The 27,458-nt window shown below is 43.2% G+C and overlaps 1 long non-coding RNA gene and 1 pseudogene across 1 annotated transcript in view; one reads left to right on the forward strand and one right to left on the reverse strand.

Moving 5' to 3' along the window:
- The window catches only part of LOC145519090 (uncharacterized), a 255,141-nt gene that overhangs the window by 80,713 nt on the left and 146,970 nt on the right, over positions 1-27,458 (reverse strand). The window lies entirely within an intron of this gene.
- On the forward strand, positions 4,346-5,188 carry LOC145519089 (ubiquitin thioesterase OTUB1-like; annotated as a pseudogene).

A 27,458-nucleotide genomic window follows, 5' to 3' on the forward strand; every position in this document is an offset into this window, starting at 1 on the left:
AGGAAATCCATAGCAAGTCAGTCTGAGTCAGCGCCACGCTGCTCCCCTCAGTCTGCAGACTGAGCGGCTGATACCTCTCCTGCAGCTCCATCATTGTGAAAAGAAATTTCAATTCCAGCCTCGGCAGGAGCAGGGAAACTCAGTTTGGAAGTTTCCATCTTGGTGGTCCATACAAAAAAAAAAAAAAGCAAATTCCTTACAAAGAATTAGATTTTTATTTCTCATTAGAGAGGGGCTCCCTTCTGATAATTCTACAATGCAGAATGAAAGCTCCATACGGTTTAACTCTTAGATGCATACACAAAAGATTTTTCTCTCTTTAAAGAAAGCACCTTATAAGATGCAGAAAGGATTTTTTTCCTTCCTATTGCTAAATGTCTTCTTTTTCCCATAAGCCTTGTTTTCCCTTACCTCCATTTCTGAGCTGATTTTCACTGTGAGAAGAGAAAAAAAAAAAGTTTCTCAAAGCCAAACAAGAGGCTTAGCACCTATATGACTTATTCAAACAGGTGTGCCTAACCTCACAGTATAAGAGAAAAAGCATTATGACTTTTTGTCAGTGAAAATTTAACCCTATGTCAAATGTCTCAAAAATAAGGATGCTCCCCTGCAGACAATTTCATCTTGTGAAGGAGGCTTTTTTTGGCATTTATCATTACAATGGGGCACTTGGTGAGTTTCATACTCAAAAAGGAAAAAAAAAAAAAATCACTGCTGGTTATCAGAAAGCACTGAATTGGTTAGTGCACTCAGCTGTCTCACATGTGGGAGAATATTCTTCCTTTTTTCCTTTTTATTGGACAGAATTCAGAATTGAATAGGCCTATGAACAAACTGTCTGTACCCTAATCAATGGCTCATTTATGGGTCTGTTGAAGAAAATGAGTGCTTAGAAAAGAAATATGAAAGCCAGGGGGCTTCTTGAAGACCTCCAAGTTCATAGGAGAAAACTGCTGGGCAAAGTTAAGAGACACACACACACACACAAAATCTGTTCATTCTTTTGACTTACAAACAATGACAGCATTTTTTCCCACATGGATCTCCTGGCTGTTACCTTAAACAGCATCAACAATGTTTTAAAGGCTCTGAAAAATCATTTCATTTTTCTTCCTGGAGACAATTTCCACAGCTTGCTCACCATTGCACAATACTATTCGCTGAGAAAACTCAGACTGGATCAGGCCTTTTTTTCTTTCTTTCTAACATTGTATAAGGTAAGAGCTTTATTTTTGCCCCACAATCTGCAAACAGGTTCCATATGAGTTCAACTGGAAGTTTTCTTCCTATAATTGCCTGGATTGGGTCAGCTCTAATGACCAAAGTGTGTGCAATGGTTTGATGTGTCACTTACATGTTAATTACATATCTAGACAACAGGACAGAGCAAACTCTTGACCAGCAGTTGGGAGGAACAGAATGCAGAGGGCAACTCACAGGCGGGCTGAGGTCCAAGTCCTTATCATGAGGGATGGTCATCAGTTCCAAGCTGGTGCAATTATGAGACGGGAAAGGAAGTTCAAACTCAGATGCTGGTGTGGAGGGAGCCTCCCCTTCGAACTGACTGAAAACAGACTTGGAGTTCATGATCGCATGTGGGTGAAATCAGCAGAGGTTGAGTGGAAGGAGAGGTCTGGGATCTCGGACAGTGAGAAATTCCTGAATCTGACACAGTGGGGTCTGCTTGGTTGCAGCCCTCATGCCTTTGGGCTGGCCCAGCTGCCCTATGTGCCTGATCCTCTGCAACGGGTCCTGCCAGCGGCAACCGTGTCACCTAGGCACCATCCTTTCTTGAATGGATATGGTAGTGTTCAAACCGACATCCTCCGTGTCTAGAAAAGATGAGGTTCAATCACCCACAACAGCAACACGCAATCAAGAAACACATCTACGCGACCCACTGAAAAATCATCTTCAATAGTCGGTGAGTAACTGAAGCTGGGGCCACGTAAATAAGGCTGATCGTTTAATGTTTATGACACACTACGTTTCAGAATCCATCCAAAGTGATCATTACTCCATGAGTGAACGGCCATTTGCATTTTTTATTGTCCACCAAAGAGTACTTTTTGACAGAGTTCTGTGTCAGTGACCCGCCAAAAACACTACTTGGCAGCCAACAGCAAAGTGTCTGAGATTTCCCAAAACTACCTTCTCTGTCTCTCAGGAGCTCACTGCATGATATTCATGGACTTTCTGTTACAATATTCCATCTGATAATACCAGCAATTATTATATCCAATATGCTGCAAATGACTCTTAGATAACACATGGCAAACGGCGGACCTGACAGTGTTTGTGAGTGAAATCAAAGCCTTATTGATCAGTATTTGAATGTGCAATTGTACCCTTTAGGGAAGAGATCTTAATGGATGTCCAGCTGCCCATCAGAATGTGAACCATCACACAATGCTTCAGTAAAACAACTCTGCAGAAAACAAACACATCACTCCCTGATCCCCACGGCATCAATTGAGTGTCCTCTGATGCTCAGTTTTAAATGGGACTTAGATGAGAAAATGTCCAAGAGTAGGTTTATTTTATTTCATGTTTTTGCAAATTAACCTTCCTTAGGAAGCATCTGCTGTTGGTGCAATTAAAGGATTGGAAATATCCTTTATTCAGAAGAGAGCGTTGAGTCCCTTCACCTCACTGCTTTGTTTTTCCAGTTCCCCAAGCCAAGTACTTCTGTGTGTGTTCTGAAAACAGGCCAATGTCTTTGTCTGCTCCTATTGAGCTTTTCTGTCTAGAATCAATGGGCTAAGACATTACTAATAATGGTGCTTCGGGAATCTCGGTGGTACCAGACTTGGAGCTATTGACATAGCATTCTGTTCTATCAAAATAACTTTTTTTTTTTTGTAAAGTAAGCTCTTTGAAAACAGAGTAGGGGAAACATTTCTCCAATGCACATAACAGAAACAGCACACAGAAAAGAAGAATGTTATATTTAAAATCGCCCGTAGAACTGATGGTAGATTTTACTTTATGGATGATGAAAATTAGACAGTTGAAATATAAGCTAATATCCAATTCATAGATGTACACAAATGCTCATCTATAGCACATCATCAGTTTCAAAGTGAGTGATTTCATTGCTATAAAGTTCCAGTGATTCAATATAGAGCTGCGTGTGTAGGTGCTAAGTCGCTTCAGTCATGTCTGACTCTGTGTAACCCTAAGACTGCAGCCTGCCAGGCTCCTCCGTCCATGGGATTCTCCAGGCAAGAACACTGTAACAGGTTCCCATGCCATCCTCCAGGAGATCTTCCTGACTCAGGGATCAAACCCATGTCTCTTACATCTACCTGCAACGGCAGGCGGGTTCTTTACCCCTACCACCACCTGGGAAGCCCACAGAGCTGCAAACTGGCACAAATCCAGAACCTCCATAAATGTCAAGGGGAAATAAAAGGATCATTGCCAGCATCTACCAGGATAACTGATCTATACAATGACTCAATGAATAGTCAACATGCCTAGTTATAATTTAATAGCTATAAAATGTGTTACATAATTTTGTTCTAATAAACTAAAAGGAACAAAGACTCTACTAAACAATGAAGACACCTTGAGCGTCTCCAGCTGCACCCGCACACTTGGTGGGAAATCTCACTGGTTACAGGTGGGTGCGCTTATTTGGCAGGTAGCAGGAGGCTGTCTTTCTAACTGGCTTCAGCCATCATTTTCCTCTGGTAGAGTTTGTCATTATAAGCATCATAATGGCTTGCTTTGGACAGAGTGAGCTTAATATTCACTTAGCATCCCACTCTTAGTCTTTTCCCTCATGCCTTTGCCTTTGACCCATTGCATCCTGCCTCTTGCGTGGACAGCTACCACCCACCAGGAATCTTTTACCCTCTGCCCATCTACAGAGCCTCAGACACTGCAATCTTTATTTTGTTCACATATAGCACACATTCACCTGTCATATAGCAATGGTTAAAATGTAGCCATATCTTATTTTCTAGATCAGGAATCTAAAGCATAGGGAAGTTGATTGAAAGTCACGTTAAGTACTTGGTGTTACACCTGGCACTCACATGATCTCACCTTTTCCAAATACATCACATGTTGTGTACCTATAGTATGTACTTGCATGTACATATGTTACTGTCTATATTCATGCATGCTAAGTCACTTCAGTCATGTCCAACTCTTTGCAACCCTTTGGGCTGTAGCCTGCCAGGCTTCCCTGTCCATGGGATGCTCCAGGCAAGAATACTGGAGTGGGTTGTCATGCCCTCCTCTAGGGTATCTTCCCAACCCAGGGATTGAACCCACATCTCTTATGTCTCCTACATTGGCAGGCGTGTTATTTACCACTAGTGCCACCTGTTTAATGATGGCGGCAGAGGAATCTCAGCAGCAGAAGCAGGAGCCATTGAGCAGCGACTGGGAAGGTGTTAACTGTCTTGCCCATGATGAAGCCATCATGGCTCAGCAGACCAAATTCAGCAAGAGATCGCTGTGCAGACCCCGCTGGTCTGGGAGTGGCTGGAGCTCTCTGTCTCATACAGAGAGTACGCTGAGGATGACAACATCTATCAACAGAAGATCAAGGACCTCCACAGAAAATACTCCTACATCTGCAAGACCCGGGCTGGTGGAAACTGCTTCTACCGCGCTTTTGGATTGTCCCACTTGGAGGCATTGCTGGATGACAGCAAGGGATTGCAGTGGTTCAAGGCTGTGGTTGCCAAGAGCGAAGAGGACCTGGTGTCCCAGAGCTTCACTGAGCTCACAGTTGAAGATTTCCACAACACGTTCATGGACCTGAACGAGCGGGTGGAGAAGCAGACCTCAGTGGCCGACCTGCTGGCCTCCCTCAACGACCAGAGCACCTTGGACTACCCGGTGATCTTCCTGCAGCTGCTCCCCTCGGCCAACCTGCAGCGGGACAGCAAGTTCTTGGAGCACTTCATCGAGGGTGGGCGACCATCAGGGAACTCTGCCAGCAGCAGGTGGAGCCTATGTGCAATGGAGGCGACCGCATCCTCATCCTGGCGCTGGCCAGGTGCTCAGCGTCTCCATCCAGGTGGAGGACATGGACATCCAGGTGGAGGACACGGACATCCAGGTGGAGGACATGGACAGTGGCGAGGGCGGCACCTCCACCCCCCGAGGGCTCCAGCCCAAGGTCTGCCTTCTCTGCCGGCCTGGACACCAGGACACCCTCTACGAATAGGCCTGCCCTCCCCTCTGCCAGGCGCTAGACATGTACAGAGGGTTTTTGTGGTTGTAAATGGTCATACTTCCCTCCCCCAGCCCCTTCCCTGTCACACGACCTTGCATTATTTATTCAAGGGGACGCTGGTGGTGATTAAAAAAAAAACCACTAGCACATTTATAGTGCTTTGCAATTCTCAAAGGACTTACAGATAACACTAGCTCCTTTTACCTTCAATATAAACCAGTGCATAGGGGAACAGGGCAGTCTTGTACTTTCAAATTTGAGGAAACCTGTCTCTCCAGGGAAAGGGGTGGGATACAGTGGTTAGAAGAGGTTGCAAGCCTTGGATATGGGGTTGCAGTTTCAACAAGTATATTTAGATTCCAGTTTTTCAGTTACCAGCGTGTGACCTCAGGTAAGTTGTCTAAGTACTCCATGCTTCATTTGTCTTATCCAAGCAAAATGAAGGCCAGAAAAATGAGACTGAACCACTACACACATATTAGAATGGCCAAAATTCAGCACAGTGATGACACCGTGCTGGTGACCAACCGGAAGTCTCATCCACTGGTGGGCAAACCCAGGATGGGATACTCATTTTGGAAGACAGTTTGGCAGTTTCTTATGCAACTGAAACATACTCTCACGTGATCCAGAAATCACAATCCTTGGTATCTACCCAAGCAAACTGAAAATGAATGCTCACACAAAAGCTTTCCCATGCATGTTTATAGCGGTTTTATTCATAATTGTTAATTTTCAGAAGCAACCATGATGTTCTTCAGTAAGTGGTGAATGGATAAACAAATGTCAGTCATGCAGACAATGGACTAGTGTTAAGCTTTACAAAGAAATGACCTATCAGGCTATGAAAAGCTGTGAAGGAAACTTACATGCATAATCTTAAGTGAAAAGTCAATATGAGAGGGAAACATACTGTATGATTCCAATCATAGGACATTCTAGAAAAGGTAAACTTATTAAGACAGTAAAGATTGGTGGATGCCTGGGTTAGGAGGGAGGGAGGGATCAATAGGTCCTGCACAGAAATATTTTAGGACAAAAAACGATTCTATATGATCCTATAAGGATGGATACACGACATTATACAATTGTTACAGGCATAGAAGTCACAACACTAAGAGAGAACCCTGATGTAAACTGTGAACTGTGAACCCATGTCCTCTGTCTGCCTTTAGTCTCTAGAAAAACCTCAAAGAATATATTTAATTAGGAAAGTGAGAAAATGCCAAAAGAAAGGAAAACAGTCAAGCAAGACAAAATAATAAAACTTTAGCCATGAAACAAATTTGAAGAACTTTAGCTCCTCCTCAAAGACTGTACATAATATTCTGAGTCATGGCCTTTGAGCTGTTTTCCAGATACTGAAGCCCCCACCAGGAGGATGAAGTTAACTGCGTGCTGCTCACAAGCACGCAGACCCCAGCAGATTGATCCCAGACTGGTTGGAACCAGAAGGTTGATGATGCTGACTCGGGATTAGCTCACCACCACCCAGTCAGAAGAATGTCCACGAGCTGACCACGCGCAGCTCCTTGAACACTGTAAGACACCTCACTACCTGCTCCAGAGGGGACACACTGTCTTGAGGACATTAACTTGATGTGGCCCCCTTGGCCTGACAAAGCAATCAAGTTACTTCTTTGCCCTTCATGCAAAACTGTCTCCATGATTATGTTTGGCATCAGTGACCAAAGGCCAAGTTTTGGCAGCAGTGTGGTGCATCAGCGAGGTTCCTCGGTTTTAAGGGCAGTCTCGCCTGGTGGGGCTGCTGACAATGCAGGAAGCCATGCATATGTGAGCACCAGGGGTAGACAGGAAATCGCTGTACCTTCCCCTCAATCTGCTGTGAATCAAAAACTGCTCTAAAAAAAAAGTCTTTAAAAGTGAGATTAAGAACCTGCTGCAGATGGTTATCATAGGATTCAATTAAATGAGATATTTTGTGAAATGCACTTGACCCAAGGTAAGCCCCTCATAAATGGCAGCAGTCAGTTCTCATCTCACGCGTGCACAGAACCGGCTCACAACCTGTCGCCTCCCTGACGTCCTTTTAGTCTCTTCTTTTCACAGTGCATAATTTCTCTGTAACATCGGCCTAGTACATTTCGATTGTTCAACATGTATTAATATTTCCTGGGCATCTCTTAGGCACTGAGACATCCTGAAGGAAACAGAGAAGAGACACTCTGCAAAAACACAAACCCACTTATTTTTACTGTGGGAATGATGACACGGAGGGGCCGGAAACTGCAGGCCAGGGGAGGGGTGAACTGGTCCTGGGGTTTGGCTGAAGCAAAGGAAAGTGCTAAATGTCCATGAAAATAATGTTTTGATGCACATTGGTTGTAATTTATGTCTTAAAAGAACATTTTTTTTTGGTTTTGGATGCAAATAAATTTGGGTATAGATGAGCATCCAAAAATTAATTTTAGAAAAACTATAAACTGCTCAACAGGCACAGTAGCTTCTCATGTTATCAAAGACGGCACCCAAACGACACAGCGCCAGCATGTGGCTGGAAAGTTAGAGACCCCCTGACTTATAAACCAGGGATTCTGGAGCTGAGTGGGGCTTCTCAGGTGGCACTAGTGGTAAAGAACCCACCTGCTAATGCCGGAGATGCAAGAGTCGTGGGTTCGATCCCTGGGTCAGGAAGATCCCCTGGAGTGGGAAATGGCAACCCACTCCAGTATTCTTGCCTGGAGAATCCCATGGACAGAGGAGCCCAGCAGGCTACAGTCCATGGGGTCACAAAGAGCTGGACACAACTGAGTGAATGGGCACACACGGGTACACTCCCAGCCCTCTTCTTCATGGTCTTTCTTCTACATCAGTGAGACATCATAACAGCACTTCTCACTAAACGACTTTCACTGGATCCCCACTCCTCTATTAAGACTAAATTCATCTAAGTGACTCTGGCTCAGCCTTGACCAATGTCACCCATCTTGATTTGTTCAAGGAAATCTGAGATGGATGCTCCCTGTTCCTCCCCACAACCTTTGGCCTGAGCATCCCCACATTAGGGGAAAGTGGGGGGTCAACAGCGGTAAATATATTCATTATCATTTTTAAACTGAAGTATAGTTGAATTACAATGTTGTATCAATTTCTGCTATACAGCAAGGTGACAAGGTTATACACAGGTTTAAAGATACTGTCACCAAGAGCTATTGTTGTGCTTCGGAATCTATTATTTCCAATGGTCCAGAGTTTTAAAATTGAATTTCATTTCAAATTTAATTCAGAACAATGGGTTAAAAGCTAAAGAAAGCAAGACACAAATACATATTTTGAGTCAAATAAAATCCATTCTTCAACAGTAAATACATGGATAATGCTGGACTTTCATGATGTCTAAATTCATTACTTCAATATCTGTAAAGGCTTAAAAATTTCATGAAGAAAACATACCTTTCTTTCAAAGTACCCCCAAAAGTTGCAAGTAGACATGGGAAATCTGACTGTAGAAACAGTGGTTCCAAACTGCAAAACAGCTCACGTGAATTTCACAAAGAATGGCAACAGGTGATAATTCGTCTGAGGCCATAGTCTAAGTGGTCCAGAGGGATCGCAAGAGAAATTTACTTCTCAAGTCAATTATTCTTCTTCCTACTCAATCCCACTACTTCTCCCACTGTCAATATATTTCTTTCCTAATCACCAAGACTTTGACTTTTAATCTCTCTCTATCCTTCTTTCTCTCTTTTAACTATTTTAACATTTTCCTTTTTTTTGACAGCTTCCCTTCACTTTCCAACAGTTAACCCTAACTGCCAGAATATGAAAGCAAAGTACTTTCCTGAGTAAATCCACTTGTTAAATTGAGGTTGCTTTTCCCTGTGTATATCCCACATTGATTTCTCCCTCCTGACAGACAGTGGGGTTGGATTGAAAAGAGATTTTCACTAGTCTTCTATAGAGAAATCCCACAGGAAATCCATGTTGGTTCCTTACTATTGGTATATATGGGGGAAGTGGAGAAACCTAATTCGAAAGATAGTATAAAATTGACCGTTTTTTTTTTTTCTTTTAGGATATCCGGGCTGGCTGCCGCCCCTCATCCATCTCTGTGTGCCGTGCCTACTGGTCTGCCTGAAAGAGCAGAACATCAGTGGCCACACACCATTCTCTCTCTTATTTTTTAATTAGTAAATTTGATCTTCAGAGCAGTTCTCAAACCACAGAAACCTTGAGGAGAGAGTGCAGAGAGGTCTCATGCATAGCCCCTGCCTTCAGACAAGCGCAGCCTTCCCCAGCAGCAGCACCCTGCACCAGGAGGTACATTTGTTACAGCTGATGAACCTACATGGGCACATCATCACCACTGAGTCCACAGCGTACATTAAGGCTCTTGGAGTTGTACATTCTATCAGTTCAGTTCAGTCGCTCAGTCATGTCCGACTCTTTGAGACCCCCTGGACTGCAGCACACCAGGCTCTCCTGTCCATCACCAATTCCCAGAGTTTACCCAAACCCATGTCCATTGAGTCAGTGATACCATCCAACCATCTCATCCTCTGCAGTCCCCTTCTTCTCTTGCCCTCAATCTTTCCCAGCAGCAGGGTCTTTTCCAATGAGTCAGCTCTTCGCATCAGGTGGCCAAAGTATTGGAGTTTGAACTTCAACATCAGTCCTTCCAATGAACATTCAGGACTGATCTCCTCTAGGATGGACTTGTTGCATCTCTTTGCAGTCCAAGAGACTTTCAAGAGTATTCTCCAACATCACAGTTGAAAAGCATCAACTCTTCGGCTGTCTAGAGGCTGTCTGTTTAGAGGATGATATAAAAAGCACAAGTAGTCTTGGTCTTCTTAAACTTAGGGCTACAAGATTTGACTCCTGGATTTTAGGCGCAAATATATTTCAGTATCTGACTAGCAAGATCTATCAGTTTGCAATTTTCACAAAATCATTGTTTCTCAAATTCTTTTGAGTACGACAAGCAGGTGCCCATAAAATATACAACTCCCCAGATTCCTACTCTGAAAGTTCATAATCAGCAGGTCTTGGATGCAGCCTGGGGCTGTGGAGGTACATATTAAATACTCCGTTTATCTTCAGCATCAGAAACTCTAAGAAGCAATATTATAAACAATACCACACCTATGACAAGGACACCTGGAGAACGCAAATCAGACCAATTCAATCCAGAAACAACCAGTCTCCTCCATCTATGCTTGTGAGTTGCTGCCACTCAGCTCCTAAAGACTCAGATGGATGACAATTTTTGCAGAGATGCAAGAGTCAGAAATGGAGTCAGTGAGGCTCCTCTCCTGCTTGGCTGCACACAGAGAGCCCCCAGCCCCCCACGGGGAAGCCTCCTGCACTATCTGTGATGACTTTGTCCGCCCACGTGCAGGTGGTGAGCAACAACCTCTGTTAAAAGAAAATCGTGACTCATTCTCAGTAATTGCTTGTTGGCTACTGATCTGGAAGCTAAAGATGGCAGCACAGGTGTGTTTTTGGCTAGTGGCCACCATTCCCAAGTGTGCATCTGGCCTCCCAACTCCCATGTTATTTCCAACACAGGTGAGAGTACTTAGGTACCGAAGTACCGACCACCTCCTCCAGCATAAAAATCTCCCCAGCTCCCTCTTGGAAGGACAAAATGTCACCTTTGTAAAATGACAAGCATTGTGAACCAAATGGTTGCATTTCAAAATTAAAATTTAGGTGGTTTCAACATCGTATGAGAAATCAGGAACCAACCGATTTTTTGATACATGAGATTGTGACGTTCATCTGCTCATGGTTATCATATGGAGACACATATAGCCAAGAAAGGAACTCATGGAAAGACGGCTCCAGCCAGAGGAAATTCAACTGCACACACCTTCTCAAAGATGCAAGATGTAGTGTGATTGGTGAACACACACCAAGCCACACCAGTTCCAGCAAGAGCTTTGCTCTGATTTGTATTATAATCACACTAAATAATTTTAACAGTTTTTTAAATTTTTATTTTGTATCGGAATGTAGTTGATTAACAATGTCATGGTAGTTTTTCAGGTGTATGGCCAAGTGGTTTAGCTATGTGTGCGTGTGTGCTCAGTCACGTCCAACTCTTTGTGACCCCACGGACTATAGCCCACCAGGCTCCTCTGTCCATGGAATTCTCCAGGCAAGAATACTGGGCTGGGTAGCCATTCCCTTTCTCCAGGGGGTCTTCCTGACCTGGGGATTGAGCCCACGTCTCCTGCACTGCAGGCAGATTCTTTACTGTCTGAGCCACCAGAGGGTTCAAATATACTAAATTCTTTTTGTTGTCTAGGTTAAACATAAGACAAAAACATCTACATCAGGCAAAAAGAATGGTCTTCATGACAATAACAATGGTTTCAGCAATTCTCTCTTAAGGAACTAAGACATTGAAATGACCTTCAGTCCTGACATGAGCACCTTTCACTACCCTCATGGCCAGACCAAACTAGAATTGGAACTCGCCCCACCAGAAATGGGGGCTTCCTTCATAGTTCCAGTATTCTTGGGTTCCCCTGTGGCTCAGCTGGTAAAGAATCACCTGCAACGCAGGAGACCTGGGTTCAATACCCAGGTTGGGAAGATCCCCTGGAGAAGGGAAAGGCTACCCACTCCAGTATTCTGGCCTGGAGAATTCCATGGACTGTATAGTCCATGGGGTAGCAAACAGTCTGACATGACTGAGGGACTTTCACTTTCACTTTCCACCAGAATCGGAACTGGCTCTTCCAGATGGGTGCCAACGTCGCTCCTGGAATCACACATCAGCAGGTTCAACACCCAGCCCATACCCACCATTTCTATGTCTGCCACTATGACCAGAATACTGACCATTCTGAAGAGGTATTACCTCCATCCTTACCACTTCAGAGGACTTTCCTTTCTAATTCTGACTCATCTTTTACAACTTTCTATCTTGACCTTTATCTTCCTAGTGTTAGCAGACATCCATCTTTTTTTAAGTCTTTTTTAATTTTTCACAATACTGCTTCTGTTTTGTGTGTGTGTGTGTTTTGCCTGCAGGCATGTGGAATCTGAGCTCCCCAACCAGGGATCGAACGTACCACCTTGCACTGGAGGGTGAAAAGCCAGCCACCAGACCAGCAGGGAGGCCCCGCGGCCACCCTCCTAACGTCTGCATCTTCTCCCTCTCTGACATGTGAACTGAAGCATGGAAAACACTGACCGCATATCACATTTACAGCTCTCAGTACTTGAGACACATTTACTTCTAATCCCACATAACTGAAGGCCAGGAAAAAATACAAACATAGTAATCCCTCACATCAGTAGACACGCAATCAATTTTTAATCACTATTATTTCAACAACTTTTCTCCACACTCCTTGACATCCTTGGCTTCTGACTCCTCTGAATCATCCCAGGTAGCATTTATTAATATTATGTAAAGACCAGGACCACTTATCTGCATGATGCTTCACATTTCCTTCACTATTTGGCCTTCGAAATCTATCATTTCCAGCAAACTTTGAAAATTAAATGTCCCAACACTTCTTTGGATTTTTTCATAACCCATCTCAATCTCGGTCCTTACCACCATCGAAAAATCCTTGAGAGTCTGTAGGTACCTCTCTGCTGATTCTACATGCACACACTTGCACACACGACATATACAGCTTGTGTCACCTCTTCAGGCCTCCATTTTTACACCCGTTGCCCACCTTCCACCTGCTCAGGCTTGACCCCCCCCCCCCATCTTCAGGCACCGCTTCCAGCTCTCTTGCTTCAGCTCCTGGCTCCTCAGCATCTTTGACTGCAGAGCCCAGACTAACTTTCTTTACTACTAAGCACTGCAATGCCTGAGTTGCAAAAGGACGACACAGCTCAAAGAATATTCCTTGAATAAAAGCAGGTGCCAAAAAAGCCACAGTGGGGGTGGAGTATAAGAAGATAACATGTGAAGATATTCCAATAGAACTTCCTTCTGCATAGAAAATATTTTTTGACTTTTTCACATCACACAAAGCAGCACTAGGCACAATTAAATGAGTGACTTCACAAGGGAGAAAGAGAGGGCAATTCGGATCATGATGAAAAATGTCCTTTTTGGAGAAGGGCAGCTGAAAGATTTTATTTTCTTCAGCCTCCTCTTTCCCTCCTCCCATAAATCTCTAGGGCTTCTGTGTTCAAAGGCTCCAAGTTGCCACCTGCCACCTTTGATCAACCTCAAGGCCTCTTGAGCACCGCTTCAAAAACCACTTGACTGTTCTGGCTCCCAGAACACTCCGTGGCCGCTCCGCTTCCCTTCTTCAAGTTTACTTCCAAATAATACTCTGAGGAGGACTTATTACTTCTTCTACGGCCAGCTCTCAGAACTACAGAAAAACACGACAAGAATTTGTCTCTGTCCATCACTGGAGAATATTCCCATTTTTCATGCCCTTTAACACACCTGGGCTCTCACATCAAAATTTACATTACTCACAGAGCACAACAGAGGGCTTCCGGGGCTTTGCTTTTAGGTTTTTTTGTTTGTTTGTTTCTGATTTTACACCTGTGCTTCTTCCTGAAACATGACGGTCACTTCTGAGGTTTGCTGACCCAGCCTAACCCTCTGCCATTTGTTCTGACCTCAATTATACAGGAAAGGAGATCATTAAGGCAGGATCAAACCATGATTTCTGGTTTTCATTCAATAATGACATGTTTTAAGAGTATGTTTGTTTACTAACTTGTCAATATGATTCTAGTAGTAAGTCAGCTTTTGTTCTTCCTGTACCAATAAAAGTATTCACAAAAAATAATCTATTTTTACTTTACTCAGTTCAGTTAAGTCGCTCAGTTGTGTCTGACTCTTTGCGACCACATGGACTGCAGCATGCCAGGACTCCCTGTCCATCACCAACTCCGGGAGTTTACCCAAACTCATGTCCATTGAGTCAGTGATAACATCCAACCATTTCATCCTTTGTCATCCTCTTTTCCTCCTGCCTTCAATCCTTCCAAGCATCAGGGTCTTTTCCAATGAGTCAGCTCTTCGCATCAGGTGGCCAAAGTATTGGAGTTTCAGCTTCAACATAAGTCCTTCCAATAAACACCCAGGACTGATCTCCCTTAGGATGGACTGGCTGGATCTCCTTGCAGTCCAAGGGACTCTCAAGAGTCTTCTCCAACACCACAGTTCAAAAGCATCAATACTTAGGTGCTCAGCCTTCTTCACAGTCCAACTCTCACATCTATACATGACCACTGGAAAAACCACAGCCTTGACTAGACGGACATTTGTTGGCAAAGTAACGTCTCTGCTTTTTAATATGCTATCTAGGTTGCTCATAACCTTCCTCCCAAGGAGTAAGTGTCTTTTAATTTCATGGCTGCAATCACCATCAGCAGTGATTTTGGGGCCCAAAAAAATAAAGTCTGACACTGTTTCCACATCTATTTCCCACGAAGTGATGGAACCAGATGCCATGATCTTAGTTTTCTGAATGTTGAGATTTAAGCCACATTTTCACTCTCCTCTTTCATTTTAATCATAGGTTTTTTAGCTCCTCTTCACTTTCTGCCATAAGGGTGGTGTCATCTGCATATCTGAGGTTATTGATATTTCTCCCAGCAATCTTGATTCCAGCTTGTCCTTCTTACAGCCCAATGTTTCTCATGATGTACTCTGCATAGAAGTTAAATAAGCAGGGTGAAAATATACAGCCTTGATGTACTCCTTTTCCTATTTAGAACCAGTCTGTTGTTCCATGTCCAGTTCTAACTGTTGCTTCCTGACCTGCATACAGGTTTCTCAAGAGACAGGTCAGGTGGTCTGGTATTCTCATCTCTTTCAGAATCTACCACAGCTTATTGTGATCCACACAGTCAAAGGCTTTGGCATAGTCAATAAAGCAGAAATAGATGTTTTTCTGGAACTCTCTTGCTTTTTCGATGATCCAGCGGATGTTGGCAATTTGATCTCTGGTTCCTCTGCCTTTTCTAAAACCAGCTTGAGCATCTGGAATTTCACGGTTCACGTATTACTGAAGCCTGGCTTGGAGAATTTTGAGCATTACTTTACTAGCGTGTGAGATGAGTGCAATTGTGCAGTAGTTCGAGCATTCTTTGGCATTGCCTTTCTTTGGGATTGGAATGAAAAATGACCTTTTCCAGTCCTGTGGCCACTGCTGAGTTTTCCAGATTTGCCGGCATATTGAGTGCAGCACTTTCACAGCATCAGAGCTCAACATTCAGAAAACTAAGATCATGGCATCCAGTCCCATCACTTCATCGCAAATAGATGGGGAAACAGTGGAGACAGTGGCTGACTTTATTTTTTGGGGCTCCAAAATCACTGCAGATGGTGACTGCAGCCATGAAATTAAAAGACGCTTGCTCCTTGGAAGAAAAGCTATGACCAACCTAGATAGCATATTAAAAAGCAGAGACATTACTTTGCCAACAAATGTCCGTCTAGTCAAGGCTGTGGTCTTTCCAGTGGTCATGTATAGATGTGAGAGTTGGACTGTGAAGAAGGCTGAGCACCTAAGTATTGATGCTTTTGAACTGTGGTGTTGGAGAAGACTCTTGAGAGTCCCTTGGACTGCAAGGAGATCCAACCAGTCCATCCTAAAGGACATCAGTCCTGTGTGTTCATTGGAAGGACTGATGCTGAAGCTGAAACTCCAATATTTTGGCCACCCGATGTGAAGAACTGACTCATTTAAAAAGACCCTGATGCTGGGAATGATTGAAGGCGGGAGGAGAAGGGGACGACAAAGGATGAGATGGTTGGATGGCATCACTGACTCAATGGACATGAGTTTGGGTAAAGTCCGGGAGTTGGTGATGGACTGGGAGGCCTGGCGTGCTACAGTCCATGTGGTTGCAAAGAGTCAGACATGACTGAGTGACTGAACTGAACTGAAAATCTAAGATTACCAGGTTTCACTGCAGAGAGTATCAAAAGGTCTACCTCATCCCTCTTACTATATATGCAGTTCTAATTATAACATGATTCCCTACTTGTTAAGAGAAACAGGAATTCTTATTTAAGACATGAGCTATTCCTAAAACATTTTATTTCAAAAGTAGCCAGGTACTTTTGATACTTAGATCAAAAGTAATTTGATACAAATGGTCTCCTCATGCCTAGCAGACATCATGTTACTAATTGAGATATTTTCTTTTTAAATAAATAGATATATAATGTCTTAATTTTTACATAAAAATGCATTCTTGGGTGACAGATATTTGGGTGCACTTCATGGATGTGGTTTGTACCAAACTCCTAGTCAATAAATTTCATTTCATTCTCAATGGTACTTGGCATTCATTCCAAAAATCTCCCACTTGAGGCTTCTAAATGGTTTTACAAGGCACTTAGTTTTCACCAAAATCATTTTCCCAAATTGTAATTGGTACTTTAAATTCTATGGCTTTCACAGAGTTTAAAAATAGGAGGTGAAGTGTGTTTCAGTTCCTGGGTAGAAGATTATTGTTAGTCTGCCCAAATATAAATGGTACCCATTGCTTCTCTCTCAACAACTCAGAAGTCGCTGATGTCCTAGGACGCCTGTTGTCTGGAAGATCCACATCCTCCTGTTAGCTTGTGAGGGTGACTTTGGAAAGGTTCTGAGATGGTTACAGTAAAATATACAGAACAAAACAAAAATGCATGTGAACTGTGATGCACGTTACACTTTAGCTAAAGGCAAATGTGAGGAAGTGTCACTTAAATCTTTAAACGGATGCTCTGTTTACCAGCCTCACACATCACATCCCACGTAACTGGCAAGTGCTGTCATCATGTCCTTGTGCCACGTTTCTTGACTAGCTGTGTGCACTTTGGGTAGAAATCCGGTGACAGTAGTTCTCTTTCCTGATGCGCATGTATGTGTCACTTGGGGTAATTATTTAAACAGTGTTACAAGACTGAGCCCTTTTAAATCCTCTCCAAGATTTGTAGTCAGAGGAAAGTACAGATATTAGAAGACTTGGCGACTGGCCTTGTTCTAATCATCCATAGCAAAATGTTTCCTGTGTTACAGCAAAGGGGAACACAGCATCTGCAGGTTAACACCTGTCAACAACACTGACCTGGTTTCCGGGTCTGCAGCGTATCCAGAGAGCCTGACAGCGTCACCTCCCTGTGATAACTTTACAACTCAGTCTGGAGCCCATACAGTCCTTCACACATATGCTGTTTTATATTGTATCACAAACAGAATAACTACACTGCATCCAACTAGCTAATTTGCCTAACAACAGAATATTATTTTGAACGCACTATATGGGCTCTGCAGACTAGAGGATTTACTTTCTTTTCCATAAGAAACAGAGATATCACGGTCCAAAGGAACAGGCCACGGAATTCCCTGAACTCTCCTAGAATTTCCAATATATTGCTCTCTCTCATGATAATCATTTTTAAAAGGACCAGAAAGAGAAAATCAAGGGGATATGCCTTAAAATTCCTCTCAAGGTCCTGAAAATGTTATTTTCCAGTCTTTGCTAATTTGAGGAAAACTTCCAAGTTAAAGTCCTAATTTCCTGGGGTACTGGAAGATGAATCTATTTAATACTGTGAAGGAAGGAAGAAAGGAAGGGAGGGAGAGGAGAAAAGAAGATAAACATTCTAAGACCTAAGGAGATGGTTAGTCAGCTTTAGGCTAGCAAATTATTTCAGTCTGTATTTTGTTACCAAATATCTGCTTCTCCACTACCTCTCTGCCCATTATCCTCAAATACAAACAAAAAGTATGTATGTGTATACATTTTCCCTCTTTCAGTTCTGTGATTACAAGTTTAATGTATTTGGACTACAGAAGAATTCTTAGATAAAAGTCACATAGGCCTTAAAATTATAAACATTAAAATGACTTTGTAGTACTTCAGAGATGCTAAAATGGGAATATATATATATACATATTTCCATCAATTGAGCACAACAGATAATTGACATATTAAGAAAATGAAAACACAGGTCACCCCGAAGAATCTTGAAAGTTTCTGTCTTACTTCCTGAAAGTCAGCTTTGCCATGGAAACTGAATACCAAAATATGACCAGCTTTATGGCACACACATTACAGTTGCCTTGAGATTGCAGTAATTTTCCAACCGTCCTTCAAACCATCGTTTCTGCGGTGAAACGCATGGGGCTTTAGCTCCTTGGTAAGGCAATTCCCCCTTTTCTGCTGACAGCTCTTTATTTGGGATTATGTCGCGCCGTGAGTACATAAAGTAAATATGCGCTCTTATTCATAGAGGAAAATGGTTCTGTAAGCTACTAATGTTATATTCTTTGCTGTGATAAGAGCACTTAAGATGCCAGAGGAAAAAGTATGTGTGGGAATGACCTGGAAAACTCTCCTCTGTCTGTTGCGGTTGCAGGCAGGCGTGGACTTGCTACTGTTAGCTGCTCACTCTCCCTGCAGACACCGTGGTGTATCTGAAGCGGGTGGAAGAGAAATCCAGTGGCCTGAGCTCTCGCTCCAGGCCTCTCCCTGATGTCTTGGCAACTTTGGGGTGGGCATGTGGGGGTTAAGGGAGCAGATACTCATTTTTCCCCTCAGTATTCTCACCTGAGCAGCCTCAGGTTGATTAGGTCAACCTGTCACTAGGGGCTTCCCTGGTGGCTCAGACGGTAAAGCGTCTTGTCTGTAATGCAGGAGACCTGGCTTCGATCGCTTGGTTGGGAAGATCCCCTGGAGAGGGAACTAGCAGCCCACTCCAGTACTCTGGCCTGGAAAATCCCATGGACGGAGGAGCCTGGTAGGCTACAGTCCACGGAGTCGCAGAGAGTCGGACATGACTGAGCGACTTCACTTTCATTTTCTTTGTCACTAGGGGATTTGTTGTTGTTATTCAGTTGCTCAGTTGTGTCCAACTCTTTGTGACCCCAGCCTGCCATGGACTGCAGCACTCCAGGTTTCCCTGCCCTTCACTATCTCCCAGAGTTTGTTCAAACTCATGCCCATCGAGTTGGTGATGCCATCCCACCATCTCATCCTCTATCACCCTCTTCTCCTCTTCTCCTCTAGGGGATGCTATAGCACTACTGGCATTTATTGGATCCCTATCAGATACCAGGCATTCTCTGTGTAAGACAGTCTTGCATATACAATCTATTAAAACTAAGGTTGTTTCTAGACCTAACAATGCTCTATGACTTTAACTGGTATTTTATAATCATAACTATGACCATCCTCCTTTATATTCCAGATCCTAAATTTGAGTAGACTCTCTATCAAAAACCAGAGGGAAAAGAATAACCCTAAAATTTCAGCTGCCTTGTTAAAATTTGCTTTTTAGACTTCCATCATTTCTAATTATCAGAAACCTTAAAAAAGTGTTTCTTCAACAATGGAATAAAATTTTCCCCAGTATTATTGACCTTTTGTAACCAAGTCTGTGTCCCAAGATTACAAACCAAGTCGTGAGTTTTTTACTTGCCAAGTATTCAATCTAGTTATGTGCTAATTACATGTAAATATTTAGAGGTTAATATATCACCCTGTGGGTCTTGATTTCCAATTAGGCTAGCATGAGAACAGTTTTGAGGAAAAGTATAATGCATTAGGACATTTTGGAGAAAGATGGAAAATGGTGAACTCTGTAGCCTTGCTCTCTCTCTCAACTGGCTGAAAGTTGAGGCAAAAATGAGGTATAAATATTTTTTCCAGATTTCCTTCTAAAAAGCCTCAAATGTAAATCCTGAAACAAATGGAATTGAGAGAGTTAAAAAGAAGCGATTAAAACAAAAAAAAAATTCAAAGTTTAATCTTTATTTTCAATATATAACATTTTGTAAATCATTCACTAGTGGAAAATAATTGCAAAACTTGGCGTCTTTGCTTCCTGTTCAAAAATGATTCTACTGCACCATTTTGACCTCAACTTACCATGAGTCTAAAAGGAGCCAGAATGTTGTAACATTTTAAAGACGGGAAAGGGGATGCATTTAGGATTGAAAAGAGAAACAGCAATAAATTCATGGTAAATATGCAATAGATATCAAAAGGGAGTAATTAAGAGGAAAATTGCCCACGCTTAAGAATATCGAAGGGTTTCATGGGTGAAATTATAATGCTTAAGTGATATCCTAGAACATGAAAAAAAAGTCTTCCCAGCCTTATCTGGTCCTCAGAGGCTTCCCTAAAGTAGAATGATTGATCTCCTGTCTAATTTTATCTCAGTTAATGGGATTGCCTAGGCTCGCCTTGTTTTAATTCTTGTTTGAAGATTCCAGAGTCTTAACAACTTATGGCAGCGAATTCTACAGTTTAATTATAAGACATCTCATTAGCCACATTTATCCTTATCAGATATGTTTCTTTTAAGCCTACATTTTCTAATCTTTTCAAAGGGCACTGCCATGAAGGCCTTCTGGAAAAATAAATTGAAGAACTTTTATAGGACAAGTGCAGGGTTGCTGCAAGAAAGTCAGGTTGCCTTGCCGCAGAAGGCAAAAGAGAAGTGATAAACACACCTGTTTCCCTTTGCATTCAGGAAACACCTCAGGCTGAGTGCTTATTGAATAGGCCACCTACATTATTACCTGGCTTCCTAGGGCCATGTCACCCCGGGGTTTCTGTCACATTTGTGGTGTTTCTGGGAGCTCGTGCTTTCTTGCTTTAGATAAACATGATTTACATGCTTCCTATTTCATCATTGACTGTACCAATTTATATCTACAGATTCCACCCACAGAGTATTTCCCCCAAAGCAGCACCAGAGGCTTTTCTTCATTCCAAGGAACTGAATTAACTACTGAAAACAGTACTCCTTGATGATGAAAAGTGTGAAAGTGTTAGTCACCCAGTTGCGTCTGACTCTTTGTGACCACATGAACTGTAGCTCACCAGGCTCCTCTGTCCATGGAATTTCCCAGGTAAGAATACTGGAGTGGGTAGCCATTCCCTTTTCCAGGGGCTATTCCTAACCCAGGGATTGAACTGTGGTCTCCTGCACTGCATGGCAGATTCTTTACCATCTGAACCACCAGGGAAGCTTCTCCTGTGTTTCTTTTTCCTCCAAACACCCTTGGAATAAAGCGTGTTTCTCCTTCTTACTCCTCTCCTCATGCTCAAAGTTTTTGCACAGTAAGAACTGGTTTGAATGATTAGAGAGTTTGATCTGCTTTAAAGGTAGAAGTGATAGAAGAGGAAAAGCCCTGACTCTTACAACCTCTCACCATCCTCCACACCTTTGGGAGGTTTGCTCAATATTGCTAAGCTTCAATGATCTCATGTGTAAAATGGGAATAACAGCCACAAACTACAATGTATTGTGAGGATTTGAGATGATCCATTTGGAAATGGATGAAAAGCTATGACAACACTAGACAGAGTATTAAAAAGCAGAGACATCACTTTGCCAACAAAGGTCTGCATAGTCATAGCTATGGTTTTTCCAGTAAACATGTTTGGATGTGAGAGATGGACCATCAAGAAGGCTGAGTGCCAAAGAATTGTTGCTTTGGAACTGTGGTGCTGGAGAAGACTCCTGAGAGTCCCTTGGACTGCAAGGAGATCCAACCAGTCAATTCTAAAGGAAATCAACCCTGAATATTCATTGGAAAGACGGATGCTGATGCTGAAGCTCCAACACTTTGGCCACCTGATTTGAAGAGCCAGTTCATTGGAAAAGACCCTGATGCTGGAAAAGATTGAGGGCAAGAGAAGAAGGGGGCAACAGAGGATGAGATGGTTGGATGGCATCACCAACTCAATGGAGATGAATTTGAGCAAACTCTGGGAGAATCCCATGGACAGAGGAGCCTGGTGGTCTACAGTCCATGGATCGCGAAGAGTCGGACATGACTGAGCAACTACACAACAGCTGATCAAATATATGGGTACTGTGGTCTAGCCAAGTTGACAAATAAAATTAACCATCATAACACGCACTGAAGAATACTGATCCGACAATCTACTTCCCATGTCCTGCATTAATTTTTCCATTAAAAAAATCTTTGACCCACACACTCCCCTCTGTTTACTCTCTGATTTCTCAATTCTCATTTATAACTAAATCCCTTGATGATTTAAATTCCTCCACTCCTATTCTTTCTCCCATGTAACTTGGGTTTTTGTCCCCAGCGTGATACCAACACCTCTCACTGGTAAATTCCAGGCTTCATTTCACTGTGCCAGGGTCTGAACAGTTGAAGACTCCTCTTAGAACCCCTGTTCTGATGTTACCCATAGAAATCAGGACACATTCACTTAGTTTCCGTCCTATGTCTGTCTGTCTGGCAACACCTTTGGATTGCCTTTTGCTGACTCACTTATCTGGCTTCTTAATTCTGAAAAGCCATAGGCCATGGTCCCTGGACGTTTTCTCTATATAAACACACTCCTTTGGTGAGCTCATCAAATTGCTTGTCCTTAAAGACCCGTTATTTGCTGATGACTCCCAAATTTGCATCTCTGACCAAGCCTTCTCCTTGAACTCCAGAATCTACCTCAGCAAACAGTGAGTCTGTTCATCCAGTTTGGCAAAGGCCAAAACCTTTGGCCTCTCCTGACCCCTGTCTTTCTTTCATGCTTCGTATTTAATTCTTCAGCACATCTCATCATCCAAATCTTCTCTCAAATGAAGGGTTGAGGGCAGCTTTTTCATCTTTGCAGAGGTAGCACCATCTTGATCATAAGAAACACTGCTAATCTGAGTAAATATTTAAAATCCTGGAAGCATTTGCTGCTGCTTCGCATGTAACTTAAAAATGTCATGTAGCAAAACCAAACAAAAATAATAAAACAATTATAAAAATGAGTTTGAATAGAATTGGAGAAATTTGAACATGAATATTATATGGGTATGGTATATAGTATGGGGAAGGAAGTTACATGCTCATTTCCTCAAGAGATAGATGCTGAAATACCATGATGTCTGCAAGCTACTTTCAACTGGCTAGATACATGTTTTCATGTGTATATGTGTGCACCCACGTGCATGCATTTGCCTGTACAAAGAGAAAGTCAAGACGTGTGGCAAAATGGCACAACTCATTGAATGCACATAAAGGGTATTTATGAGTATCACTGTAATGTTATTTTAGCTTTTCTAGGGGGTTAATTTTTTTTCTAAATAAAGAGGTGAAGAATAATTTATGCCACGCCCAACCATTTCTGAAACCACAATGACTACTGTGCTGGTTAAAGGCATCACCAGCCCAAACCCCATTTACCATAAAACCCTCTGAGCTGGTCTTCCTTTTACTTCCCTTCCTTCCTTGTCACTTTACAATCTATTCATAAAAATAATCTTTTTAAAAAGCATGAACCTTACATAACATAATTCCTTTGCTCAGAGTCCTCCAGCTGAGAAGCAGCATTTGTGATCACAAAACCCAGGATAATCTGACCATCACCAGCCTCCCAGCACCTCTGCATCCTCATCCCCTACTTCTCTCTCTCTCTCTCTCTTTCTCTCTCTCACTTACCCTACTCAGTCCACATCCTCATATTTTTCCTGGAATACAATGGCATATTAGGTTCAGAGTCTTTGGATTTTATGTATCTTCTGCCTGGAATATATCCTCCATCCTCCAGTAGAGATCTTGTCTCACTTTCTCTAGAGCGTTTCTCAGACATTCCCTTTTCTTTATGCCCTTCCCTGACCCATCGCTGCAAATAACAACCCCTTTACGATATCCTCTCACCCCTTCCCCTGATTTTTTCTCTGTAATATGTCTCACCAACTGGACTATTTGTCAGTTTTTTTTTTTTTTTCTTTTCACTCTAGAATGTAAGGCACTATAGTAAGGATTTTTTTTCTTAAGCTTTCCACTGCTCCAACTCCAATGTCTAGAACTGTGCCTGGAATCCTAAGGAGTCCTAAGCATTCAATGAAGACTGTAGAATGAAGAAATGCTTCTAGGTAGTGGTGAAGGTTGGTGGGTTGGAGGAAAAACAAAAACAGAAATAAAAAATAAATCACCTGCCACTGATTCTCCCAGGACATCAGTTAAATCAGATACATTTTGGGTCACATGTTCCCTGAATCCAATCATAATAATTCTTAAATCAAGTTTAATCAGTCGTATGTTAACGGTTTTATCATTTGGGGAGGCCTTCAAGAAAACCTGAAGTTTATTCAACAAAGTTGTTGGAATTCCTGAATTCAGTGTCGCTGAGAAGTACAGGTCATCCTTTTCAGAAAAGGTGACATATTAGGGGCATACAAAATTTACAGGGGGGGCTTCCCTGGTGGTCCAGTGGTTAAGAATTCGCCTGCCAATGCAGGGGACATGGGTTCCATCCCTGGTCTGGGAGAATCCCACATGCTGAGGAGCAGCTGAGCCCACACGCCTAGAACCTGCGCTCTGCACCAGGAGACGCCGCTACAGTGAGCTCACCAAGGGCAGCTTGCGAGCGGCTTCTCACCCCATCTAGGGAAGGCCTGCAGGCAGCAACAAAGACCGATGCAGCCTAATTAATTACTTGATTAATTTTAAAAGTTGTTACCTTTTTATTAGTTGTGTCCAACTTTTTGGGGACCCCATGGACTCTAATCCACCAGGCTCCTCTCCCCATGGGATGTCCCAGGCAACAATACTGGAGCGGGTTGCCATTTCCTTCTCCAGGGGATCTTCCTGGCTCAGGGACTGAACCTGTGTCTCCAGCATTGGCAGGCAGATTCTTTACTGCTGAGCCACCAGGGAGGCCCTTTAAAAATTTTACAGGAAGCAAATCTGACCAAGACCAGGATCTGTGACTCTCCATTCGTGCCTCTCCCCTTCACATGCCTAAAATCTGGGGCATCCTTGTAAACGGCGATTCACTGTTTTGGAGCCTTTCTAAGAATACTGGAGTGGGTAGCCTATCCCTTCTCCAGCAGATCTTCCCAACCCAGGAATTGAACTGGGGTCTCCTGCATTGCAGGTGGATTCTTTACCAGCTGAGCTACCAGGGAAGCCCACAGTGAATCTGGACCACCTTAACAATGTAGGCCTCTCTGAGTGGTAATTAGGGCTGTCACTTCAATCTACAAAGATAGATTCTCTAAACTTACATATCCCTCCCTCTCTGTCTCGGGGTAGATGGAGGATTTGTGTGGCTGATGGCTGACTTTATATTCTGCCTGGTAGAATGGGTAGGAGTCCAATCCAAGCCACTTCCCTTGCCATGAGCCTCTGAAGCCTTCCTGGAACTGGTCTGGGAATGCCAACCAAGAGTGGGAAGCCTCTGACATAAGCTGTCATGGATCCTCCCCTTGGCAGAGAAACTGTGTCCTTTGATTAGCTGCTTCCTCTCTCTGTGGGAGGTCAGAGCCCCCCCTAAACTGTTCTTCAAAGTACCCATCATCTCATCACGAAACCTTACCATCCAAGGAATTAGACAAGGTCAAAATAATTGAGATTCTCCACTGGACTCACCAAAAGACAGGGACAGAATTGTTTTCCTGGAAAAAATGACCTGTAGGAGAATGAATTACATCAAGACGTCCCCATTAGACCTCTTCCTGCCTGGTACATCAAGCTAAGTTATGACAAGGACAGATTTCACCTGTCCTGATATAATCAGTTTGTGAGCCAACAAGAAAGTTACATAAGGACCTGGTTTTGTACCGTAAAACCCTCCTCCATCCACTAGAGCAAACAAGCTATCCCCTTCAAGAATGGGGAGTGAGGATTCGTCACTTCCAAAATCCTCCCCCTTGTTGAGCAGTAGATAGATGACCAGTGCTGAGCTCAGATGATACAGCAGAAAAACACTCAGAAATGTGTTGTCCGGAGACCCTGCCCTTAGAGGTCCAGAACTTTGAAGAGTTCAGGTGCCACAGGCCCTCAGTGAGCCCCCAAGCCACAGGATAGACAGGATGCTAGTTTAATAGTATCAACATCTAGCAGTCAACACTCTGTTTTCTTTTAGCTTCAGAGTAAATGTCATGTGCCAGAGACATCAACTTTGCTACATGACTGCAAAGGGCAGAATTAGGTTCAGTTGGCGGAACTGAGATTCTGACCCAGCACAAGAACTGCCATGATGCCTGGAGACAGAAGTGTCAGCTGTAACCCTGTCTCTCTCCTCATCCTCCGTGGCATTGAGACCTTGTGTAACTGAAGATGTCACTTACAGTAGTACTTACAATGCTTTAGGGCTTCCCTCGTGACTCAGATGGTAAAGAATCTGTCTGCAATGTGGAAGACCCGGGTTCAATCCCTGGGTTGGGAAGATCCCCTGGTGAAGGAAATGGCAACCCACTTCAGTACTCTTGCCTGGAGTATTCTGTGGACAGAGGAGCCTGGCGGGCTACAATCTGTGGGGTCACAGACTCAGAAATGATGGAGCAACTAACACTCTCACTTGCACTTCATAATGCTTTAACGATTTATCTCATACATCAACTTTTAAAGGCCGCTGGGGCTGATGGTGCGATCCCAGAGGGTGAAGGGTTATCTGATGTCTCTGTCCCCCAACAAAGAGTGCCTTCCAATATCCCTTGGCATCCTAATATTGGTTTCTCAGTTTCACTGATCAGTCCTGGAAGTTCTCCTAAGTAGGATTTGGGACTGGGAGATCAGAGGATCTGGCCTCAGAAGAGGAGTGGTCCTTGGCTTCCCTCCTTCTCTCTTTTCTCCTGGAGATGTGGAGCTCTTCCCTGAAGTTCTTCCTTGGAAACCTTGTGCTTTCCAACATGCTTTCTTCTCAGAATATCTGTTGTGTGTATGTATTAACCTATTATCTACTTGTAAATTCACATTATCTCTCTCTCTCAATGCATCTGTCCTGTGCCTTGTTCAGTTATGCTAAAAAGAGGATTTAAGAGCCATCTCAAGTATGTGATCAAGTGCGGTAGTCTTTCAAACCACTCCTGGCTTCCTACCGACAGGTGTGAATGCATTAAACTGAAAACCCAGACACATACTTATATGATAGTGACCAGAGTCTTGTACTTCCTGTTGGTGCCCTGAAAGAGCCCTGTTATGGGGGTTTTCATGGGAAAAAGGAAAACAGACTTTTTGGCTATTTCTGTGTGGCTTTCAGACCTCCTCAGAGAACACCACCTTTCACATCTTTGCAAACCCCAGGTGGCGCTAGTGATAAACAACCTACTTGCCATTGCAGAAGACATAAGAGGCTCGGGTTCCATCCCTGGGTCTGGAAGATTCCCTGGAGGAGGAAATGGCAACCCACTCCAGTATTCTTGCCTGGAGAATCCCATGGACAGAGGAACCTGGTGCGCTACAGTGCACGGGGTCGCGGAGAGTCAGACACGGCTGAAGGGACTGAGCACAAATGAAGGCACAAACTGGAAGAAGCAGATGGAAACTGCAACCCTCATTGATTTCAGAGATGCGTCTGTGGCAGCACCACCCCAGCC

The sequence above is a fragment of the Giraffa tippelskirchi genome, chromosome 8, assembly GCF_054371585.1.
Source record: "Giraffa tippelskirchi isolate mGirTip1 chromosome 8, T2T-mGirTip1v1.2.pri, whole genome shotgun sequence".
NCBI lineage: Eukaryota > Metazoa > Chordata > Mammalia > Artiodactyla > Giraffidae > Giraffa > Giraffa tippelskirchi.